The sequence below is a fragment of the Haemorhous mexicanus genome, chromosome 3, assembly GCF_027477595.1.
Source record: "Haemorhous mexicanus isolate bHaeMex1 chromosome 3, bHaeMex1.pri, whole genome shotgun sequence".
Taxonomy (NCBI): domain Eukaryota; kingdom Metazoa; phylum Chordata; class Aves; order Passeriformes; family Fringillidae; genus Haemorhous; species Haemorhous mexicanus.
In genome coordinates, this window is record NC_082343.1 from 67,044,532 (window position 1) to 67,051,610 (window position 7,079).

Below are 7,079 nucleotides of genomic sequence, written 5' to 3' on the forward strand. Positions count from 1 at the left end.
GTAAGTCCTTGCAGGTGACCCTCACAGCTCTGTAAAGTCTTCATCACAAAATTAGCTGCCATGTGTTCTTCAGTGCTCTTGATATAAACAATTACTGAACTGAAACATCCTGACTATGCTTCCACATTCCCTCCAACCTGCCTGACACAGCATGGGCATCACTGTCAGGATTGAAGAAGAAAACTTTTTGAACAGATGTTTATAGATATTAAAATCTGATTTATAAAGCTAGCTTAACCCATTATCAAAAGGCAACCCCTACGTAACAATGATTTACCTGTTAATGGTAATATTCAAGTAGGTGAAGTCTAGATTAAAATTTTAGTTATCTCACTGACATGCTCTGAGTCACCCACTTCATTCTCAGCCTCATGGGAGACATTATGTGACTTAAAGTCAAATGCCTTTTGAAGCAAACAGACCTGAAGTGATGTGGTTTTGCAGTTTGTGGGATTTTTTTTTGTTTAAGTATTCATTAGAAGAATCTTGATCATTTAGATAGGCACTTGTCATATTATAAAACTAAATAAACACACAATCTCTAGTATAGAAAGAAAAATGGAGCTATTAATCTCAAAAGTACATATGACTACAGCATTTTCACTCCAGCAGTCAAGAAATATGGGTAATAAATAAATATTTTAGCCACAGACTTCGTCAGAGGTGAAGGAACAACTTGAACTTAGACGTGGAAATGTGACAGATCATAGTGTAGAAAAGTCTTAAAATTAAGTTCACTTATAAATTCTCTCCTATTAATTTGGAATGATCCTTCACACAGATCTAAGGGGAGGAGATCACATCATATCATTGGTTACATAATTTCTCTAGTATCTGAAATTTGAAATAAAGGAACCTGAAAAGAAAAAGGAAATACAAAAATAGGTAAATCATACACAATACAGAAAAGGATCAGGGAGGGAACAGGAATTATGAGGCAAGACTACTTACAAGAGCATGTAGTGACAGGAAAAAAAGAGAATGGGATCAAATTGAAAGAGAGTAGGTTTAGATCAGGTCTTAGGACAAATTGATGACAAATCAAAATATTCTTATCAAATAAAAAAATAATAGAAGTGAAAGATACTTATTTCTTTTTGAAATCTGGTTTTGACACTGGATTATTTAATTCACACCTTTCTTAAGTTGTCAGAAAGTTCTAGGAGACATAAACATATGAGTAAGTGTACAGTGCACTTTTCAGTATGCAGATATTGCATACTGATTTGATACTTCTGCCCAGCTCCTACAAACAGCTACAAAGCTGAACCATCGCTGGCAATGACTGACTATTCTCATCTTTCACAACAAGCAAGAAAAAAACTCCATGCTTCTCCTGCTTATGTGAGCACCAGTTTCTTTCTCTTTCACCTACAAATTACTTTTGAAGAGCATCTTGAAATGTTCATCAAAGAAAGAGATTAGCTATTTTTTTTTACACTGAGCTTATCTGGATAAACTTTTTGATTAGTGTATTTGAAAACCACAGCTTCATTTGCATAATGCAAGCTGCATGCACCATAAAAATGGAGCTTGCAGAACTTTGTGAATTCTCCAATGTTATGAAAGATTAAGCACAGTGACAGCACATTCTTCCTATAAGCACCAGTCAGGTTTTCCTCTATTTGTACACAGGACTGAAGGACAACAGCAACCACATCAGATACAATACTAAAAAAGCATTAACTAAAAAAGTTACCTCTTTGACTTTCAGGATATATAATGATACACACACTCAAAAGCAGTGTAACCACATACAAGGACGCTTTGAATGACAGAAATACATGGATATGCTTCCTTATGATCGCATCACCTTGGAACTAGGAGAAGCACAGAAGCTTTTGCTGTTGCTGGAATGTTTCCTTCTTCTATGCTACTTCAAAATTGTTATAGTAGTACACACTTAGGAAGGACATATACTCAATCTAATGGTATTGTCAATCAGACTGGATAAATTAGGCAGATGAGGACAGACTGCCACATGCCATCCCCAGTCAATTTTACAGTCCAACAGACAGGTTACATCTTTTTCAGAGTTTTCTCACGGTATGATTTTCAGTGTATCCCTCTGGCTTCTAATTTCCATCTGCTCAGATCAGCTGCTGCTATAAAAGCAGGTCCACAGGGGAAGTCTTCAATGCAAATGCCTATATAATTGCCATTCCTGGCAGTTACATAAAGTCTATCTATCCATCTGATAAACCCATAGCCATAAAGATGACAGTCAAAATACAGGAAAAAACAATCCAATCAGGAAAAAAACCACAAAAAGAAAAAATAAATCATCAATTTATAGTTATTTCTGCTTTATTAATTTTGTTTTTTTATGGCATGCCTGCCATGAAACTCACTTAGCAGGGTCACAATCCATTCCTTTTCTGGGTGAAAATTTACAGACCTTAAGATATCCAGTTTAGACCCATAGTAACAAATCAAATCTCAGGCAAAAACTTCTGTTTTCAGCAATGGTGGTGTAAGAAAGCACCCTGTCCATGATTTCATGAAATGATGAAATGAAAGGATGGTTAGTTGAGTAACCACCAGACAATATTTCAGCTAAACCTTTTCTTATGTCCAGATAGTAATGCAGAACATATTGTACCAAAATATTTTAGGAAGTCTAACTAGAAGCAAATCTTTATGCTGTGTATCTGACTATTTTTCCTGTACCACTAAATTGTTTGTGCAGACATATATTAACATAAATATGAGATACTGCAAGCGTGAAATAAAATATGCAAAGCACCACTGAACAAAGCAGTTGCAACTAGAAGATGAGAGGGAAGACTGATAAAACCAGCAATTAGATATTGTGGAGATTTTCCTAAAATACATATTCAGGTCAAACACTTTCAATAACGTGGCCATTTGTGCATCCAAATGCACAAATTTCACTGCTGAAATTTCAGCATTCAAATCAGACTGATTGCATGAGGTGTTTAGACATGGAAGAGCTGTAGGTCAAAAAAGAAATTAATATCCTTGAGATCTCTGGACAATAATCAAAAAGACTCCTTCGCTCAGGAAGCTTATTCATGCCTATCCAGGAACAGTCAATGTGATCTATAGCTGAAAGGGTGAATTCAATGTTATTTTATGCCAAACCATTATCTGAAGGCTCTGTAGGTTTACTGAAATGGATATTTCAGGAGAAATACTGACCAGGTTCTGCCTCTATCAGCAGGATATGTATATTTAATTTTGTTTTGCAGCAATTCCTGGAAGATACAATGGTCATAGAGTGTCTCTACACTTACCTGCAAGGCTTTTTTTCCAAGACCCACTCCAGTGCCTTTTGAAACTACTCAGAAAAGTCCTTGTACAACCCATAGAATGGTGAATCAGACTCTTGAATTGAAGCTAACTTAACATTGCCATTTCACCATAAAAGAAAATAAATTTTTCCAGACAGTTCTGCTTCTGAACTCTTTAGCATTGCATTCAACAACAACAGCTTGGAATCTTCACCATCCATCAGGTGGAGAGGTAGTCCTTGAAGTCACTTTCCTGCTACCTGTCTTACATGTGTATTTGAGAAAAATACATAGTAAATTAATGGTCTTTTGTCCTGGAATCTCATTTCAAAATTCAAGGAACATCAACACAGCATTTAATAAAACAAACAGTTACTTGTGTCCACACTAGCATGTGCAATGAATACAAAAATGTGGACAAAATAACTTTCATTAAAGCCCCTTCATTTATTACATCAAAAATTTACACCAGGAATACTTGAATCTTACTAATCTCCATGTTCTTGTTGTGAAGAGAAACTTTGGAGCTTGCATGGAGGTTGTATATTTGGTAGCAGGAGTAATCAATAGCAGGTGTAGAGTCCATTTGAGAGTAATATCTTGCCTTTCACTGGGTGTTCTGAAAATAAGAAAAGAATGTTAGCAGCATGAACTGTATTTAAGGGGCTCTGTGCAAGGATCCCTCTGTGAAATCTAAGGCCCATGTTAGAGAGGAAGTAAAGTTGCCACTTTCTGACCTTAAAATGTACAAAACTCCAGAAAGTTACACTGGAGACCCTCCTTACAGTCACTGAGTTTTAATCTGATTAAAGCTCCAGTTCTTCAGGAAAAAGATTTCTGGACTTTCTGTTGAAAAGTTCACCTTTGAGTTAACTGACATTTAAATATTCTTACTGATGGTGTCAGTTGTCAGGTCATCTTTCCTGGTATGTCTGCATTGAAAAGGAAAGATAAGTTCAGAAGAAGCTTTTATTACAGCAAGACCATGATCCATGCACTTAATATCTCTACTGTGTGCATATACATTAGCAATTTATTTTGAACCAGAAGTGTGCTTTTAAAGTGACACCCCAAACCATCCCCATTTTACTTACTTGGCTCACATCTCAGAGCAGTCTTTGACTGCAAGCAGTAGATACCTTCTGGGTGAAATTAAACTGAAATACACACCAGGAGTGCCACAAATAACCAAGGACTTGACAAGAGTTAATGTAAAACTTGATGAATGACTGACCATGTATGTCAACTGGACACCACAGATTCACCCCAAGGAGCTGAACATTTTATTGTGTAGATTGGGTAATTCTGGAACAAATTCTGTGATGTGCAATCTGTAGGCCAGGATCTTAGGAAGGCTGTCTCTCTGACACAAGGTGATTCCTCTTCTCCCTTGAAGTTCTCCACGGCTGCCTACACACGGGATCAAATTTTCAGGACCTGTCCTACCTACTACCAACCTAATGATGCATTCCTACATCAAATATATTCTTGCTTTCATCTTCAATTACTTCCAAAGCTCAGATCTTGGCCTTACAAAGCTCAGACTTGAGGTCTCTTGGGCAGACTGTGTAGATGGTATGGTTAGATGATTTAATGCATAGTGCAGAGCTCTGCTTTGACATTTTTTGTTACAACCCTCAGACCATGAATTGAATAGCAGCTTTCTAGAGCGTTCTCATCATAACAAGCTGTACTTTAAAATGGCCAAAGATAATTGAGAGAAGGCAGGTATATGCATTATCCAGTAAAGAGCAGAGCAGAGGCTGGCTGAAGAAAAGTATTTTTGTTTGTTTTTTTAATGAATGTTTGTTTTCAACAGCAATTAAACATTTATCATAACTTTACTTATTTATCTGGTTTGGAAAAACCCATCTCTAACTGGGCAGTAGTAGCCAAGCAGAATCATTAAGAAGTTTAGTGCTTCAATAACAGGTCTGCTTTTAGGTTTATTTGCAATTGTACAGTGATACCCTAAAATCTTACAATTTTTTTTTTATTACTGGATGGAGAAAAATCAAACTTTTTTTTTTTCCTTTCTATCTTTCCAAGTAGGTAAGAGACAAATAAATGTCTTAAAATTTATGACAGACAAACTCTCCATGCTCAGTCATGTGAAATACCGACTGATCTAATGCTAATCTCTCCATCAGATATTTAATCACAAAACTACAGAGCACTTCTAGTGCCTCTGTGGAAGATGAAGTTATTCTTTACTTTGCCTATGATTTCACCTCTTTTTATACATACAGTTCAGGCATGAGGAAATAACAATTTTCTCCTTGAATGTCTAAAAGTGCACTCAGCTTACCAGATAAATAAATCCTTTCCCCGTTTACCCTTCGCCTCCCAAATTACTGTGCATACATACAACTCCATGACTAGGAAGTGGAAACCTTGGACTTACCAATACCTCATAGCAAGAGAAGAAAGGAGAGGAGAATGCACCAAACAGCAAATACTGTGGTCTGATAGAACTCCAATATTTTCTAAACTCCAGTCCCAAGGGCCCACAGTTATGCACCTTATGTAGCATTATTTAGCTCTTATTATACATATTATCTGCTGATACCCTTTTTTCCTGGTGACATCAGAGACATACTGCCTCTGATCTTCCTCCTCCCCATAAACATTTTCAAATATCTTCTCTAATGCTGAGATCTTTATTAAAAAATGTTATTTTTATTTGTTTCTTTTATATCTTGGGGAAGGTCATTCCTTCCCTCACGGACACAACATTTTTTTAAATTTTCATTTTAGAGAAGCCTCTCCACATTTCCTTTTTCATACTAGGTGAAAAATGTCCCTAGGCATCTGAAGGTGAGGTAAAAAAATTAATTCCTACCACTCTGATTAACTTGTTTTGAAAAACAGTTTTAGCAGATATACCCTCTGGAAAAAAATCTTAATTGCTTCCTGAAGGCAGAATTTCTGTAACTAGTTCTTGACATTATTAGGGAAATATTTTACTGTGATTTTTGGTGTTGTGCACGCACTCTCTTACTTACAGAGAAACAAATCTCCATGCTCTTATTCATAATTTCCTGAAGTTTAATAATTAATATGAAAAGAAGCAGTTAATTTTCAATTAACTGCATTTTCATGAGGTTCTTAAGTAATAAAAACTGCATTCTAGCGCATGTGTCTAAAAATCCCCCAATTATGCAGGCCTTCTATCTCCAGAAAGTGAGAGATACTATATTCACGAAGAATATCACATAGTGTGAAATGCAAATTTAGGAAAGAAAAGCCCCATCAACTGATAGGAATTGAACAATATCAAGAGATTTCTAGGCACAGAGAGGCAAGAGGGGAGCATCAATAACAAGATTTCACTTTCTAAAGTCCCTATCTCCTGATCCATTTGCTGTTCCTAACAAATAGCAATGTCAGCTCAAGAAAACAGAGATCACCAGGTTTCTGTGTCCTACTGAGTTCATTGCTTCTGCAAGTAGGAGTTAAACAGCAAAATTTAACACTTCACTGAACACCTTCAGACGTAACAATGATTTGCACTGGACTTCACAGTAATTTTCATCTCTTTCTGATTTAGAAACAGGCTATATATTTTTTTCCATCCATACAAGAACAACACAGGGTAAACTGCAACAGCGACAACAAAAACAACTTGGACTTTCAAGGTCAGCAGTAGCTCCAGTTATCTTTTTAGACAGTGCCTAGGTAGAAGGACATGCTATGATCTAGTGGTTAATTAAACTGTGATTAACTAAACCCACTGGGTATCACCCAGTGGGTGGGATGTGGTCTACTCAGTGGGATGTGGTCTACTCAGCAGATAAATATGTCATGTGCAATAAAAGACTGCAC